The sequence below is a fragment of the Leptonychotes weddellii genome, chromosome 15 (genome assembly GCF_054177405.1).
Source record: "Leptonychotes weddellii isolate Sample4059 chromosome 15, ASM5417740v2, whole genome shotgun sequence".
Taxonomy (NCBI): domain Eukaryota; kingdom Metazoa; phylum Chordata; class Mammalia; order Carnivora; family Phocidae; genus Leptonychotes; species Leptonychotes weddellii.
Window position 1 is genome coordinate 22,213,750 of NC_138383.1, and position 19,141 is coordinate 22,232,890.

The window sequence follows — 19,141 nt, forward strand, 5'->3', positions numbered from 1 at the left end:
TCTAAAGCCTAAAGACAACTACTGTTTGAAACAATCCCCAAAAATTCACAAAACCAAAAAAAGGCCATGTACCAGCAAACACACACACACACACACACATTCCCTGGAGGCACACATAGACCTATCCTTTCTAAAGGTTGTAAAGAACTCCAGTGTACCGTGATGTGTGGTTTCCAGGGGTCTGCTACAGCAAACAACCCAGCAAACTGGTGTATCTGAACATACATGCAAGCAAGCCCAAGAGCCTGTACATTGTTTATTTTGATAGATAATGCCAAATTGCCCTGTAAATGTTTTATATATATATGTATATACTCCCCAGATGATTGCCAGATTCCTTGCACCTTTGAGCATCTACCCACTTGACAGATATTCATCCAGGATGGCCAGAGACAAAAAAACAGAAACAAAAAGAAGCAGTGAGAGAGACTTAGACCCCCCCCAAAAAAGCTCAGAAATCTCTCTTATTAATTAAGTGGACAAACTTCATCCAAAAATACAGCAAACATGATATGTGATACTTGTTTGTTTATAAGATTTAAGTGCTGCTGTTTCCTTGAGATGTTTAAGAAGATATTGATAGAAAATAAATTTCAGGTGGGAAGCAAAAGGAGAGTAGGTGAGCAACTTGTATTGCAGCGTCTATGTGAATCCCAAGAACACACAGTTTTTAGATCAGGATGTGGATTTAATAACATGTACAGCTAAATTCCTTCACATATAAACTGGCTATTTTCACCCCAGAAAGGTTTATCAACACAGAAGTCCATTTAGTTCCTTATCTCTGTCATTGGCAAAGGATCCCTATGAAGTCAGCAATTTATCCCCAAATTAAATGGGATAGTATATGATTCCAAAGGTGACAAAACTGCTCATAAACCACATAGGAAGCAACTCTTGATGTATTCTTAACGTGTTCATCCACTTTGAAAATTACCTTAATTATTATAATAGAAAGTATTTACAAAAGACCATGTAAACATGAGGTGACTCTCAAAGTGTGTGTGTGTGTATGTGTGTGTGTATGGGGGCAGCACATGAGTTTCTAAAAACAAAATAAATATATACAAAAGTTCTCGTTTTATTTTCCTATAATTTATTATCAGTATTACATCTCTATTGCTTCTTGGCCTTTTGGCTAAGATGGAGTATAGTATTACATCTTCAATTGCAGTACGCTATCACATTTTGGGGGAAAGACAAAAAATATGTTAGTGTTACACTGAAATGTAAAAAAAAAACCCAACTTTTAAAAATTTTACTATCAGGGAAGTGCAGTATGTCTAGTGCAGTATGTTCTGTTTTCAGCAGGAGCTCCCTCTAACTTTATAAGAACACTGGGAAAATACACTTTAGGAACACCTACTATGAGATTATTCCCAACACATTCTTTCCTCTCTTCACTCAAGTAAACCAACCACACCCAACACTAAATATCTCAAGAAAATTGCCCCCAGTTTCTTACATTATCAGGGGATCACTAAAAAAGACACACACAAAGCCTCATAATCTTAAGTATCAATCCAAGCACTCAGAATCAAGGCCAACGTTACATACACCTACATACAAAACTAACCAAGCACAGCACATCCTACACTGAGAGCCAGAAGCATCTCTTTCAAAATGAGAGTTAAAAAGAAAAAAAGAAAGAAAGAAAGAAAAAATAAAAGAGGGTGGTTTTCTCAGCCCTTGCTCTGACTACACCACAAATGATCAATGGGTCCCAACTCCAGACACTGGACTCAAAGCAGATAGTTCCCGGTATCCAATGAGCATCAACTGGGCAAGGAAGGGGGAGTTGAACTAAATGGGATGCAATGTCAAACACAAGGATTACCTGGCAAGGGTCCTATGATACTATCAAAAAATCACTTGAGAGGTCCATAAATTCTGCCACTAATTAAGAAGCCCTTACCTGTAAGACTTATGATTTGGGTAGGCCCTTTAAGATTGCAGCTGTAGAAAAATTAGTCTTCTAGGAGTTGGCAAATTCTACCTAGTGGAGTTTAATGCCCCATCTACCAGACTGAAGTCCACAGCTTAGTAGATAAAAATTTTAGGTTAAGAGTTTTCAAATAAAAATTATAAACCAAACAAAAACAAATATTCTAATCACATAACTGAAGAGGCAGACCTCAGACTGAGACAAAATAATTACGTCCTTCACTGCAATCTACTGTTTCCAAGACAGTTAAGAATCTGTTTCTTGGATTTGAGATTGGTATTAAGTGGCAATGAATCAAGGACAGAAAAACAAATGACTACTTGAAACTAATCCAAAAATCAAATCCAAAGACATTCAATTTAACCCTGAGCTTGTACATACTGTCAAGAACAAACTAAAGCAGCATTTGGGTTGAGTTGCTATGTTGAATGGCAGACTACTATGACCTAAGAGAACGCAATGGCTTATGATTGGCTACAGACAGTCTGGGAACCCAAATACATATTTATTGGTTACTGCCTATCCTTGCCACAAAAGTTTATCCAATCAGATCATGTAATACAAATAATTTCCAAAAGTAAGTAGTTTGGGTTTTTTTCCATTGTATCAGTTTTTAATTAACATGTACTCTATACAAGGCACAGCAGTCAAGGCAGAGTCCAACAGAGAAAGGGAGGCGTCTTAGTTTTCTACTGTTGCATAATAAACTGCTAAAATCTGACGTCCAATGTCCTTGAGACTTCCACATAATTTATAATTAACTCAATCACTTCTATTTTTTTTTTTTAAGAATTTATTTATTTATTTGACAGCGAGAGAGGGAACACAAGCAGGGGGAGCGGGAGAGGGAGAAGCAGGCTTCCCTCTGAGTAAGGAGCCTGATGTTGGGCTTGATCCCAGGACCCTGGGATCATGACCTGAGCCGAAGGCAGAAGTTTAACGCTGAGCCACCCAGGTGCCCTCTATCACTTCTGTAAGTATCTCATGTCTATAAACTCTGACTTTTCACAACTGACATTAATTTAGCTAATTCAAAATATCTTTATAGTTGGCAATAAAGATGATACTGTTATCCTAATTCTTTATTCTAGAATGAAATTATGACCTCTACTTCAATCCCTACAGTACTTGAAGGAGATGAAAAATTATTCAAAAAGAAAAAATTGTTTAATTATTTTAAAAAGTACTATAAAAAAGTACTATACACATTTATAGTGAAATCATTCACAATTTATGGGCAGGAGACTGGAGTCAGTATAGTGCTCACTATCCAGTTTGTAGACTCTTCAGATCTTTTCTTGCCTCTCTGCCCTCAAGTGGTGATAATCAAGTTAAGAGAAGAATGGATAAATTTAAATCCACCCATTTTAGTATTTGTGAGCTTGGTTAAGGAACTGGAGACTAAGTTTAGAAAAAATTGTTAAAATGAGGTTTTGGCATTATATAAAGCTCTAACCAGATCCTTTTAAAAGGATCCAAACTCTGGATGTACTTTTTTTTTTTTTTTACAGTTTTTATATACAGTAAAATTAACCTTTTTGTGTACACTCTGTAAATTTTAACAAAATTCACGTGTAAGACCACTGCAATTAAAAAAAAGTTTTTATGTAAATTTTAAGACAACAACCATAAATAAAAGAATTATTTGAAGCACTTACTTCAAAAGACAAGATTTCTACCAAGTCAAAAGCAGACAAAACAGGACCTAAAAATTTAAACAAGGATTTACTGAAAATAGAGGAATACCAGCCCCTCTCCACTTTTGCTCCTGCCTTCTAGCCAATCCAAATCACTACAATTGCCCCCATTTCATTAATTCCCATGGCTTCAGTCACCACGTACATGCCTCTCTCTTCCCTATTGCAAACCAGCTTCCTGCTACTAGGCATCACATGACTATCTCATAGGCATCTTAAACTCAGCAGGTCCCAAAACGGAAGCCCATCCTCCCCGCAAAACCTGATTGCTTTGAGTGATCCTACCATTCACCCAAGGGCTCAAACCAGATATCCTGAAGTTAGCCTTAACTCCCCACTCGCTCTCACAACCCACACCTCCACTTCCCATCCCCCAATTTAGTCATTCACCACGGCTTGTCAATTTTACCTCAGAAATATATTTCAAGCCCATTTGTTTCTCTTGATCCCCACAACAAACAGCTTAATTAGTTCAGGACATTATTATACTGCAGTATTACCTTAATTAGTGCAACACTTTGTTTCATGCCTGCAGAGTAAGCTAGTGCTTGGCACAACATCTTTGCACAAAATGTTTTCTCTATCCAGAACGCCTTTTCTTCACCTCTGTAAACAACTACTCTAATCTCTCCAAGTAGAATTTAAATGCTTCCTCCTCCCCACTTCCAATGTGTACATCTCTTGCTGCTGTAATTACGTGCCTTTCTCACTAGACTCTGAGTCCCAGGAGGGCACTCAACTATGATATTCACCTTGGCAAGTCTGGTGTCTAGGCAGTGCCCAGCAAACAGTAGGTGCTTAATAAATGTTTGAAAAAGGAATGACTCTATCATGATCCAGATAAAATGGCCTCAAGGATTTTTACTTCCCTTTGCTAAGATTCTATGCTTACCAAGTGACCTTTTGGTTAATACAACACAGTAGTTACTAGCTGCATGATCTCAGGCAAGTTATTAAAAGAAACCTCTAGGCCTCAGACTCCTCACCTGTAAAATACAGGCAAGAATACTTCCTTCATAAGGTTATTATGAAGATTAAATGACTTATACACATGTAAAATGCTTAGAGCAGTGCCTGGGACACAGTAAGTCAGTCCTCAGTAAACATTAGCTACTATTAGTTTTTGCTAATTAATACCCGGACACTAGAAGGGGAATGGACTGAGCAGACATACGTTTTCTAGGTCATGGAAAAGACCACCCCTCAATGAAAATTAATGCCTGGGTGGATCAGTCAGTTACGCACCGGACTCTTGATTTTGGCTCAGGTCATGATCTCAGGGTCCTCAGATCAAGCCCCATACTGGGCTCTGCGCTGGGAATGGAGCCTGCTTAAGATGTCTCTTTCTCCCACTGCGTGCCACACCCCCATAAATAAATAAATGAATGAATGAATAAATAAATAAATAAAATGGCACGCTGGTTTATCTGTCAGCCCCTTATGAGTTTGTTTAGCCACTTTTCCCTGAGACCAATCAACTCTGGTGACACTGAAGAGACAGTTCACTTGCAAAACTTTAGAATGTATCCTGAATCCTGAAGACCCCATCACATTGAAAGCATCCTGGGAGGGCTTATCAGAAGAGCTAGTTGGTCACCTTATGACAGCTTACCTTGGTTCTCTCTAAAACACAACATTTTGGTCAAAGGCACTACAGTTTAGTTAAAAGAATGTGATGCTAGGTGGGAGACACTTAAAGTATGCCACTAATTAGCTGTGAACCTGATTGTGCACTTTATTAAGTTTTTCTTTTAATTCCAGTTAGTTAGCATAGTGTTATATTAGTTACAGGTGTACAATATAGTGATTCAACACTTCCATACAACACCCTGTGATGATTGTGCACTTTAAACAGAGTCTCTGAGTTTAAAAAAGTACTAGTCAGTTCTCAAAAGGAGGTAAAAAGTGGTGTAAGTAATTCAAAACAGAGAGTTAAAAAAGAAATCCTTAACATTTTGCTTTGGAATGTATTCTGTAATTTTTCCTATAGATTCATATCCAAAATTTTATCTGGGCTAAACTTATAACAAAATGTATTTACATAGCATGGCCATACATTAAAGTCATCATGGGAGTGAATTCAAAATAAAAGAAGGAGGCCAGCATGAAATAAATTCCTATGGATAGTAACAGGAAGATCATTTAAAACTATTATTATATAATAATTCCTCTCAACCTCACAGCATCTTCTTGAGGCTCAATCTTAGCCATAAAATTCTTTCAACCAAAAATCACTAAATGTCATTCAGAAATAAAAGATGAGAACAACTGAGTTTCCAAAGGTGAATCATTCTAGACCTGGGGAGCTAGGAGACAATCATCCAACTGAAGATTTTTGCTCTCACAGATGTGGGGGTGCAAAGGAGCTAGAAGTGGGTATCAGCCTAACTACAGGCCAATTTATGTCATAAAATCAAGGTATTCTTGAAAGGTTACACTGCAACCTCAGCCCCAGAAAGTACTTCAGCAACCACCTTGTCTAAACTCTTTGATTTTATAGAAGAAACTAAGATCCACAGAAGTTGCAACACATCTGTGAAATTACATAATAAATATTTAAGTACTGGGAAGTTCACCTATTTATTTATTTATGATATAATTGACATGTAACATTGTATTAGCTTTAGATGTATAACATAATGATGTAATATATGTATAATACTACAAAACGATCACCACAATAAGGTTAGTTAATGTCCATCAATACACATAGTTACAAAAATTTTTTTCCTTGGGATGAGAACTTTTACGATCTATAGAAAGTTCATTTAAATAATACACTTACATAAATAAATAACCTTCTCCTACACTTCTTGGAAAAAAAAAAGAGACTTTAATGCATTCAGTTTAAATTGGGCCACATCTATATATCTGCTCTATCTTCCAGTTCTATACTGAACAACTTCAGATGCGCTAAGAATAAAATCAGTCCTCTGGAATATACCTTAACCCCCATACAAGCCTCTCCACTACACCACCACATGAAGCCTCCTCTCCAACTAGTCTGTCGGTTAGGCTATAAGCCTGCCGGTCAGCTCACACACACAGTCATGTGCCTTCCGCAAATCTGGTCGTACCATTCTGAAAGCCAGGAATATTCTCCTACCTCTTATTTGAATATTACCCTTCTGGATCCAGGTCAAATTCTACCTTGTCTTGAAGCCTTTCCTGATCACCCCAGCTCCCTCTGAATTCCTATCATACTTATTGTCACTTTCTTGGCAGTTAACAAAGGTTACTTAGAATCCCTTACCTGATAATTAATGTAGGATGCCGAGTACTGTAATTCTTCTGTGTATGTCTTTCCCTACCCCCAAATTCTCTTTAGGTAGGTCTAGTGAGACCTAAGAATGGTACTTAAGAAACAAACAAGTTATCAGATGGAAAGGGGGAAATGGCTGACAGAATAATAGATTCCTTCATTAAAATGTTCTTTAATGCTGTTTAAATATCCTTCCAACTATAAAAATATCTGAATAATTATGAAAAAATGGAACACTGCAGACCCTTTAACGCAGAAATCCCACTTCCACTTCCAGAATCCATCCTAATGAATCAATCTGATCAGTATATACAAATATTTATATATTAGGATGCTCATCAGAGCATAATTTACAAGCAAAAACTGGAGAAAAAGGAAGGTCATTTGTAGGGAACTGACCAAATATGATGCATTCATACAACAAAACTCTGTAAAGGAATTCTATGTAGTTATTTTAAAAGATTATTTTTAGGGGCGCCTGGGTGGCTCAGTTGGTTAAGCGACTGCCTTCGGCTCAGGTCATGATCCTGGAGTCCCGGGATCGAGTCCCGCATCGGGCTCCCTGCTCCGCGGGGAGCCTGCTTCTCCCTCTGACCCTCCCCCCTCTCATGTGCTCTCTCTCTCATTCTCTCTCTCAAATAAATAAATAAAAAAATCTTTAATAAATAAATAAAAGATTATTTTTAGGGGCACCCAGGTGGCTCAGTCGTTAGGCGTCTGCTTTCGGCTCGGGTCGTGATGCCGGGGTCCTGGGACTGAGCCCCATATCGGGCTCACTGCTCTGCAGGAGGCCTGCTTCTCCCTCTCCCACTCCCCCTGCTTGTGTTCCCTCTCTCTCTGTGTCTCTGTCAAATAAATAAATAAAATCTTAAAAAAAAATAAAAGACTATTTTTAGTGACATGTAATGTTTTAAGTTTTTATTTTTTCTTTTTCACTATTTTTCTATTATTTTAAAATCAGAAAAAGGAAATCTTTTCATTCTGAAAAAAAAAATACAGTATAGATTTTGCAATTACATACATCTCGTTTTAAGGACTCAAGTGTATAGTGCATTACTCACATTTACTGCTATCACCACCACTAAAGGAGTGATGCACCAGCCTATGAAGAGAAGTAGTCCCTAACAATGGACCAAGGTCAACGTGCAGTTCATTTCCCTGCTGTTTTCATGTTGTTTCTTCAAGCCAAAAGTTTCTGAAATAATTTACCAGCAGCTTTCAAAAAGGAAGTTTCTCACCTACGCAGAAGACATTTCCGTAAGTGGTGACAGGAGGGCAATGAGTCAGGTTATCATCAAGTTGAGTTATATTCCAAAGGTCGACCATCACTTCCACTGCCACTCCATCGTCAGACAGCCAACGTGGAGGGGAACTACCACTGACTGAGCCTTTCTGGTGAACAGATTCGAGTCCGGGGTACACTAAGACCAACATGGCACTCGGTGCCTTTGTGTTGACAGAACTGCAACGGTCTGGGGCTCCCACTGCCGTTCTATTTCAGATGCTCATCCAACACTCTCTACCTAACCAAGGATCTCTTGGAATATTCTCTACTCCCCAGATACCAACTTCTGAAGTTTTTTCTCGGAACTCCTATTCCCTCTACCACGTGGAAAAGAAGAGTCAAGATGAAAAAGTGCAAAAGCCCTGAAGGAGGACTTAGCTGGATATATTGGAAAAATAAAAAAGCCAGTGCAGCTTCATCATGGTAAACAAAGGAAAACACCGTACACGAAACAGGCAGGAACCATATCACAGAGGACCTAACAGGTTATGATAGAGACTTTGGATGTTTATTTTCATAGAGTTTGCCGCTCCCACGGTGAATCAATTTTATATAAATGAGACCTAGATCTATCTTTCAAACCTCACCTGCTCTGCGAAAACCCAGTGCAATAGATTCAACTGCCTGCCTGCTAGGCAGCGTATCCTAAATGTCAATACATGCAAAGCCAAACACTATCTTTTTTTCCAAAGCAGCTCCTCCTGACTATTTTATATCTGCTAACAGACCGATCATTCACCCAGGCTTGGTATCTCAAAGTTGTCTTGCATTCCTGGCCTACTGTCCGCCCCTACTCCTTACAAGCTCCCCGGGGCCTCAAATCTCCAACTTACTCTCTTTTCTCTTCTCTAGTCCCACTGCCACGATTCCAGTTCACACTAGCACCAATCCCTGTGCAGTTTGCTGGAACAGGCTAACCAGTTTCCACACCTCCAGTTCATTCCATCAAATCTATACTATGTGATGTCATTTAGATATATTTTTTTTTCATTTAGATACTTTTAAGACCATCATAAGCACATGATAATACAAATTTATTACCTCAAGTTCTTACTTCAAGCCCCACTCATATATCTGCCTACTTAACATGTTTATACTTAGCCACGTTCGCATCTCAAATTTAACATGTCTAAAATTGAACTCCTGATTTCTGATCTTCCCTCCAAATCCCACACCCACTCCCCCCATTCTTATCTCCCACTCCCATCTCAGTAAGCGGCACCTCTACACATCCAACTGCTTAAGCCAGAAAACTGGGAGTCAGTCTTGACACTCTTCTTCCTCAACCCCCACATCCAATCTATAATTAAATGGATTCTTTAACAAATCCATCTACTTTTCTCCATTGCCGCTGAGTCCCACGTGCAAGATTCTTATTTCAGCAGTATGAGGTGCAGCCCGGGCACCGGGATTTGTAAAAGCTCCTCGGGTAACCAACATGCAGCTCCAGGGGAGAACCACTGCTCTGCAGCTTCTGGACCCCCACTAGCCTCTCTGATCTCACTTCGGTTACTTTCTCCCTTGCTCACTTAACTCCAGCCACGGCTGGCCTCCCTGGTTGTTCCTTGACCGTGCCAGGCACATCATTCCTCATGGCGTTTGCCTTTGCTCTGGTTCACTCCTTCAGCTTCTACAGATATTTACTCAAATGTTACCTTTGTAGCGCTTTACTGAGACATTCCATGGCCATTCCACTTAAAATTATAACCTCCACATCCACCCCAACATACCCTATCACTTTCTTCGGCTTTATTTTCCTCCTTGGGACATACTGCCTTCTAACATACCCTATAATTTATGTATCTTATTTACTACCTGAATCTGCATTTCACGAGAGCTGGGATTTTTAACTCTTCTGTTCCTTATATATCCCCAGTACCTAAAACAGCATCTGGCACAAGGGAGGTACTCAGCTCATATCTAACTTCCCCAGCAAGGCCTTTCCAGATTCCCCCAACTAAAGTGAAGTACCCCATTATTCCCCAATAGTAATTTATTCCTTTCTTTCATTAACAATTTGTAATTACATTTGTGTTTATTTGTTGAAGCTCCCTTCTTAGACTGGAAATTCCAAGAGAATAGGGATTTTCTATTTGGTTCACCATTATATACACTGTTTTTCATGCTTAAGTGGCACCGAGTAACTATTTTAAAAAATAGTTAATGAATGAATTAATGAATGGGGCTGAATACATTTTCTGAAAGCACACTCTGATCGTGTTATTTTTCAATCAAAATCTTTCAAAGTCTCTCCATCATTTACCACATTAAAGCCTAACTATCTGGCCTTGGTAGAAGACCTTTCATGTTCAGGGCCAATTTCTCTCCTATCTTAGCTCCTATTATCTCAGGCATCTTTTGCTTCAGCCATACTGCACGGTTCACATTTCCAGTACACACCCTATACTGACAAACACTGCATGTCCCCACCTCCACATTTTTGCTCATGACATTCCTTCTGCCTGAATTCCCTTCCCATCTCTGCCAGTCAAAATTCCAGCCTTCAAAATACCTACCCTTCAAAACCCAGCTCAAAGGTAATCGTCATGAAGACAGTCCTGACTCCCACCCCAACTTCCCCAACTAAATGATCCCTTCTAATTCTAAACACCAAAATATGTAATACTGGTTTAATTCCCCAATCATTTCACAACATACCCCTTCTCCACCTTTTATAAGACCTTTCATTTATAGTCACTCAATAGATATTCGTTGAAATGAAGTCAGTTAACACCACTACTCCTGTCTGTCATAAAGCATATTTAAATGGGAGGGGGGGTGGAGGTTCTCTTCAGCAAGACCTTTAATAACCAAGAGATATAAGGCTGGAACGGCAGATTCCCAGCCTTAACCTCCCCTTCTATGCCTTTTCTGCAAAGGCAAGATCTTCCCAAGTTTTTGGATCTCAAGTTTTTTAATGTATTCAACTGCTTGAAAAAAATATTAACTTGCACGTGCTACTACCAGGACAGAAATCCTATAGGCTATATTAAAATGGGTTAGCTGGGGGGCGCCTGGGTGGCTCAGTTGGTTAAGCGACTGCCTTCGGCTCAGGTCATGATCCTGGAGTCCCTGGATCGAGTCCCGCATCGGGCTCCCTGCTCGGCAGGGAGCCTGCTTCTCCCTCTGACCCTCCCCCCTCTCATGTGCTCTCTGTCTCTCTCATTCTCTCAGTCTCAAATAAATAAATAAAATCTTTAAATAAATAAATAAAAATAAAATGGGTTAGCTGGGGAAATCGGAGGGGGAGATGAACCATGAGAGACTACGGACTCTGAGAAACAAACTGAGGTTCTAGAGGGGAAGGGGTGGGGGTATGGGTTAGCCTGGTGATGGGTATTAAAGAGAGCACGTATTGAATGGAGCACTGGGTATTATACGCAAACAATGAATCATGGAACACTACATCAAAAACTAATGATGTAGGGCACCTGGGTGGCTCAGTTGGTTAAGTGACTGCCTTCGGCTCAGGTCATGATCCTGGAGTCCCTGGATCGAGTCCCGCATCGGGCTCCCTGCTCGGCAGGGAGTCTGCTTCTCCCTCTGACCCTCCCCCCTCTCATGTGCTCTCTCTCATTCTCTCTCTCTCAAATAAATAAAATCTTTTATATAAAAAAAAAAAACTAATGATGTAATGTATGGTGATTAACATAACATAATAAAATTTAAAAAAATAGAAAAATAAAAAAAAAATGGGTTACCTTAAGATTATCACATACTTGAAAGAATATCTGGCTGAAAGATCTGGATAGCTTAAGCTCTGCTGTTTGAAAATGATCATGACTAGGAAAACACTTCTGTTCAACAAGAAATCTGAAAGTTTCAAAGTATTCCATTCATTTCTACATCATGTTAAATGATGGCCAAGAACAGCAATAACAATGCAGTAAAATCCTACCACGAAACATTTGTTGTACCTCAAGTAATAGGCCTTTGTTTCTCTACCCACACCCTCTCATAGGGCTGTGGTTCCCAAAATGTAGTCCACGGATCCCTGGAGGCCCCTTTCAAGGAGTCCATAAAGTTGAAACTATTTTCATAATACTAAGAAATCACTTGCCTTTTTCACTGCATTGACATTTGCACTAGTGATACAAAATCAACCATGGGTAAAACTACTGGTGCTTTAGCATAAATTAAGGTAAAGGCATCAAACTGTACTAGAGTCTGGTGTCTTTCACCATCATATACTGGTGATTTTTTTTTAAGTCAATTTCACTTAAGAATGTTTTTGATGAAGCAATAAATTTTCTTGGTAAAATTTGAGCTTTTAATAAAAAATCAGAATTCTGAAAATCTTGTAGCTGCCTGACAGATTCCCAACGCTTACCGACTTTTCTGATGAGATGGGTGATGATATTAACTAATGTGGTATTTTTTTTTTAAGCAGTCTCCAGGGGCGCCTGGGTGGCTCAGTCGGTTAAGCGTCTGCCTTCGGCTCAGGTCATGATCCCAGGGTCCTGGGATCCAGCCCTGCATCGGGCTCCCTGCTCCGCGGGGAGCCTGCTTCTCCCTCTCCCATTCCCCCTGCTTGTGATCCCTCTCTCGCTGTGTCTCTCTCTGTCAAATAAATAAATAAAATCTTAAAAAAAAAAAATAAAGCAGTCTCCATGCCCAGCATGGAGCCCAACGAAGGGTTTAACTCACGACCCCGAGATCAAGACTTGAGCTGAGATCAAGAGTCAGTCTCTAAACCGACTGAGCCACCCAGGAGCCCCTACCTTGTTTTTTTTTAATTTTTTTGCATTATGAAATGTGTCATCTGGAAAATTTGCTTAACTCAATGAACCAATATTTCCCAAACAACCAATGCACGTTATCAAATCACAAATGGGTAAAAAACCCATTCAAAGTGTAAGACAGACCAATGGATTTTTTTTTTTAAGATTTTATTTATTTATTTGACAGAGAGAGAGATAGCAAGAGCAGGAACATAAGCAGGGGGAGTAGGAGAGGGAGAAGCAGGCTTCCTACCAAGCAGGGAGCCTGATGTGGGGCTCGATCCCAGGACTCTGGGATCATGACCTGAGCTGAAGGCAGGCGCTTAACGACTGAGCCACCCGAGTACCCCCAGACCAATGGATTTTAATGTAACAGTAACATCAATGATTTCAGTTTCCACACTGCAACTTAACTTTTAAGAAACTACCAATTGTTGGGGTGCCTGGGTGGCTCAGTCGTTAAGCATCTGCCTTCGGCTCAGGTCATTAACCCAGGGTCCTGGGATCAAGCCCCGCATAGGGCTCCTTGCTCAGCGGGAAGCCTGCTTCTCCCTCTCCCACTCCCCCTGCTTGTGTTCCTGCTCTAGATATCTCTGTCAAATAAATAAAATATTTAAAAAATAAAAAAAAAATTAAAAAGAAACTACCAATTGCCAAGTTTTGTGTAGAAGAATATGCACAACTGTCTGAAAATACTTCTCCCTTTTCCAACTACATATCCCTTGCAGTTATATTTTCTTCAAATACTTCAATCAAAACTATCAATCACATCAGACTGAATCCACAAGTAGATAAGAAAATCCATCTTCTCTTAAGCCAGATATTAAGAGATTTGCAAAAGTGTAAAAAAAAAAAAGTCACATTCCTCTAATTTTTTGAAAAAGTTATTTTTCATAAAGATTTTATGTTAACATGAGATAGGTTTTTTTGGTAATTATTTATTTATTTTAGAGAGTGAGAGAGTGCACGCTCACGAGTGGGGGGAAGCAGAGGGAGAGAGAGAATCTGAAGCAGACTCCCCGCTAAGTGTGGAGCCCAACACACAGCTTGATCCCACGACCCTGAGATCATGACCTGAGCAGAAACCAAGAGTTGTATGCTTAACCGACTTAGCCACCAAGGCACCCCTAGGTAATTAATTTTTTTTTTAACTGTTTTTGATTTTAATTTTTAGTTTGGTAAATATCAATAGTTATAAACCACATAAACAAAAGCTCTTAGGGTCCTCAATAATTTTTAAAAGTATAGAGCCCTTAGACTAAAAAGTTTGAGAACCACTGCTCTAAGAGAATCTGTCTCTGATTCCAGCCACCCCCAAAATTACCATTTGTAGCAAATCTTCCATTCCCCATCCTCACCCAGAGTTGAACTTGGGGCAGACATCTGGCCCAGGGAAAATCATGCCTTAGATTGGCCAAATCAGATATCATTCAGGAATCTGAATTAAGCCTCATGGATACTGAGGTCTACTTATGGCAGAACACTAGAGTCCATTAAGTCTTATTGCTGAAGTCCTTGGAACTGTTTTGGTTCCAGCCTTAAGGTCTTGTTGTTCAGCTTTTCCTTGGATTCTACTACAACTACTTCCTTTTGAAAAATCTTTTATATGTTATTTTAAATAGGTTTCTTTTTTTTTTTTTTTAAGATTTTATTCATTTATTTGACAGAGAGAGACACAGCGAGAGAGGGATCACAAGCAGAGGGAGTGGCAGAGGGAGGAGCAGGCTTCCCGCAGAGCAGAGAGCCTGATGCGGGGCTGGATCCCAGGACCCTGGGATCATGACCTGAGCCGAAGGCAGACACTTAACGACTGAGCCACCCAGGTGCCTCGTTAAATAGATTTCTTTTCCTTATGATCAAGAAAGCCTTAACACCACAGAACTTCAATACTGTTACCAAGAATGTTTTATTTGGTGTCCTTATCTGAGACACCAAATTATAACAAGGTTCTCCTCCATTTGAAGATCATATCCACATATAAAATGAAAGTCATTCCAACAAAACTAAAATTTGAATGGAAATTATAGGCTTATTCAGAACAAGAGATAACCTTAATGGTCAGCTGCTAGATTAAGGGAGGCTTGGGGCGCCTGGGTGGCTCAGTTGGTTAAGCGACTGCCTTCGGCTCAGGTCATGATCCTGGAGTCCCTGGATCGAGTCCCGCATCGGGCTCCCTGCTCAGCGGGGAGTCTGCTTCTCCCTCTGACCCTCCCCCCTCTCATGTACTCGCTCTCTCTCATTCTCTCTCTCTCAAATAAATAAAATCTTTAAAAAAAAAAAAAAAAAAAAGGAGGCTTGGTTTGTTGCGTTTTTTTTCTTTTTGGAGAAGGCCATTATATATTATGTCAATATACTTTAGACAGCAAATGGCTTCTTTAAAATATACTAACCTGACAGGGTTTTTCAGGGAGGCTGATGAACAGAAAAAGAACAAGGTAGGGAGACCTGCCCTACTAGATATGAACAATTATAAAGCTAAGATAATTAAGGCAGTGTAGTACCAGTATGAGATACGTAAACGAACCAACATTACAGAACAGAGTATACAGAAACATGTAAGTGGCATTATAAAGTCATAAGGGGCAGACCATGATGCTGGGATACTGGGTTATCCTTATGGAAAAAAAATTAAATTCCTACTTCAGGGTTATCCTTATGGAAAAAAGTTAGATCCCTACTTCACAACAAACATCAAAATAAATTCTACGTGGATCAGAGACCCAAATGTGAAAAACAAAACTTTAAAACTTTTAGAAAAAAATATAAGATATAATTGTTACCTCAGTATAGGGGAGGATTCCTTCATTAAGACACAAATACACACATGATCATGGAAAAACATAATAAATCTGACTCTGTTAAAGTTTAAAACTTAGTTTCAATAAAAGATAAAATTTTAGGGACGCCTGGGTGGCTCAGTCGTTAAGCGTCTGCCTTCGGCTCAGGTCATGATCCCAGGGTCCTGGGATCGAGTCCTGCATGGGGCTCCCTGCTCAGCGGGAAGCCTGCTTCTCCCTCTCCCACTCCCCCTGCTTGTGTTCCCTCTCTCCCTGTGTCTCTCTGTCAAATAAATAAATAAAATCTTAAAAAAAAAAAAAGATAAAATTAAAAAAAATTTTAAACACACCCTTAGGATGGCTACTATCAAAAAAACCCCCAGAAAATAGTAAGAGTTAGTGAGGATGTAGAGCAACTGGAACCCTTACGCACTGTTGGTAGAAATGTAAAATGGTGCAGCCTCCATATTAAACAGTATGGCAGTTCCTCAAAGAAATTAAAAATAGAAATACCATATGATTCAGCAATTCCACTTCTGGGTATATACCCAGAAAAACTGAAAGCAGGATCTCAAAGAGATAGCTGAACACCCACGTTCAGAGCAGCATGATTCATAGCGGCCAAAAGGTGGAAGCAACCCAAGTGAACACTGATGGATAAATGAATAAACAAAATGGGGTGTATGCACACAATGGAATATTATTCAGCCTTAAAAAGGAATGAAATTCTGACATGTGCTACAACACAGATGAACCTGGAACACATTATGCTAAGGGAAATAAGCCAGATACAAAAGGACCACATGACTCCACTCATATAAAGTAACTAAAGTAGTCAAAATGATAGAAAATAGTACCTGTTTCTAAATACCAAAAATTGTATAAATCTTAAATTAAGGAGATGAACGATTACATACGTTTTTCTTACAAACAGACAGACGCACTAGAGAGAATGAGAGGCTTTCAGAGAACTACTGCAAGCCCTTCTCTAACGTAGCTACTGCCACAGTAGAAAGATTTGTGCCAAGAGCTTCTTAGAAAGAGTCAAGAAGAAAGGTCTTCACAGTCAAGGAAGGGTTACTGCCTGAACGTTTAACTCCCACTCTGAGTTCTGCACCCAGCTCTCCCCAAGCAGCATGACCAGCTTTGCCACACAGAACAACTAGGCAACTCCTGCCAATTCTATTAAAACGTGACTACAGTTGTAAGAATGAAGGCCCAAGCATTTCCTGAAGAGATTATACTTCAGAATCTTTTTTCCTATAATGTGAGCTTGTCAAAAACAAAAGGAAAAGAAGCTATTGGATCTTAGTGGCAAATGTGCCAGCAGAGCCTTTCAGAGTGATTCACCATGCCTGAAAACAAACACACACAAAAAATAGGTATGCTTCCCTGAATACACAACCAGATTTTAATATGGGGCCAGTATTGTTATGAAACCAGGTTGAGAATAACCTCATTAAGTCTGGAAGTAAATATGACAAGATAGTAAAAAAAAAAAAAAAAAAAAGAATTTCAGATACATATTACAATACTCTTATCATCAGGCCTTGAGTAACTTGAAATCAGTAAGATTACTCAAAATACCACATGGTAAAAGTCTAATAAAACATTTCCTGCTAAGGCAGGTATTAGTCCAGCCCCTAAAACCAGCTTTAGAATGCAGTTCCACTGTACCTTTTGTTTGTATTAACCTTCATTAGTATGATGGATTTTAAGAAAACACTGTGGATGTGCCAACATTTCTCCTGAGTCTACAGTACAGGACAGAAATCCACAGGATTCAGCACTGTTCCAGACCCTGAGTTAAGACCGCTAGATATCAGAGTTCATGGCCTATCTGAAAAATTTCCCTAATTAAGAACAATTTGTCTCATTCCTTTTTTTTATGAAGAAAATCTAGTGATAATGAAAAAAATATGCTATCACAGCATCATCTTACATAACGCTCCAACTGTGTGGAGAACCGTGTAGAAATGAGGAAAAGGAAGGAAAGACAAACACATACTTGTGCATGTACATGCTAAGATGCTTTTTTTTTTTTTTTTAAAGATTTTGTTTATTTATTTGACAGAGAGAGAGACACAGTGAGAGCAGGAACACAAGCAGGGGGAGTGGGAGAGGGAGAAGCAGGCTTCCCGCGGAGCAGGGAGCCCGATGCGGGGCTCGATCCCAGGACCCCGGGATCATGACCTGAGCCGAAGGCAGACGCTTAACGACTGAGCCACCCAGGCGCCCCCATGCTAAGATGCTTTTATAGAACACTCAAACCCCACATCTCCAAGAAAGCTTATAAACACAATTTCCGTCTCTAAATTCCATCTTGTGTACCTTTCATCTCGGAAAAAAAGCAAGGTTGCTCATGAGAGAAGAAATTCCCAGTCTCCTCTACAGCTAACCTTCTACTGGAGGGCTGGGGGAAGGCAAAGCTGTCTTCAGAGGTGCTGCCTGTCCTTCACAAAGAGTATTCAAAACAAGGAATCTGGGAGGTCTAAGATCCAGAATCCAGCAATGTCACTGGCACAGAGGTGAGTCAAATACTAGGTGCATTGTGTTAGAATAAAGGCACCTACAGTTTTTAGATGTTGGCTCCAGAAGCTCCATGATGAACAACATAATAAAAGGGAAAATGTGATATATATATATAAATCCTACATATGGGTGTGTATACACACACATATATGTATCTCTCTCTCTCTCTCTCTCACACACACACACACACACACAGATGAGGGTTCCACAACTAGGACAGGAAAAACACAAAGTGAGGCAGGAACTTCTTGTACCAGACGGCAAGGAAGCACTCATAAACCAAGCTTAAAAGGTTTCTACAAGCCAAATATGGAACATTTTGAGCTTCAAAAAATGTCTATAATTGTTGGTAACATGTAGAATAAATTAAGGTCCATGAATTTACAATGATACTAAAGTAAAGAAAGTGAGAAAAACAGGGTGCCTGGGTGGCTCAGTCAGTTAAGCGACTGCCTTCGGCTCAGGTCATGATCCCAGGGTCCTGGGATCAAGTCCCACATCGGGCTCCCTGCTCTGCGGGGAACCTGCTTCTCCCTCTCCCCCTCACCCTGCTGGTGTTCCCTCTCTCGCTGTGTCTCTCTCTGTCAAATAAATAAATAAAATCTTTAAAAAAAAAAAAAAAGAAAGTGAGAAAAACAATTCATTTGCCACCATTCGAGGTGATTATTATACCATCTCCTTACTCAGGAAATTGTTAAAAGGAAAATTAAGAATTTACCTAACTTTTTTTTTTTTTTTTAAAGATTTTATTTATTTATTTGAGACAGAGAGAATGAGATACAGAGAGCATGAGAGGGAGGAGGGTCAGAGGGAGAAGCAGACTCCCTGCCGAGCAGGGAGCCCGATGCGGGACTCGATCCTGGGACTCCAGGATCATGACCTGAGCCGAAGGCAGTCGCTTAACCAACTGAGCCACCCAGGC

At 39.7% G+C, this 19,141-nt stretch overlaps 1 protein-coding gene across 4 annotated transcripts in view; it reads right to left on the minus strand.

Moving 5' to 3' along the window:
- Positions 1-19,141, minus strand: part of SPOP (speckle type BTB/POZ protein) — a 64,197-nt gene that overhangs the window by 44,302 nt on the left and 754 nt on the right. The window contains exon 2 of one of the 4 annotated variants that reach the window (XM_081805161.1): positions 3,604-3,650. The exons of the other annotated variants lie outside the window; for them this stretch is intronic. The gene's annotated coding sequence lies outside the window, so the exon portion shown is untranslated. The remainder of the gene's footprint in view (positions 1-3,603; positions 3,651-19,141) is intronic. 4 annotated transcript variants of the gene reach the window in all.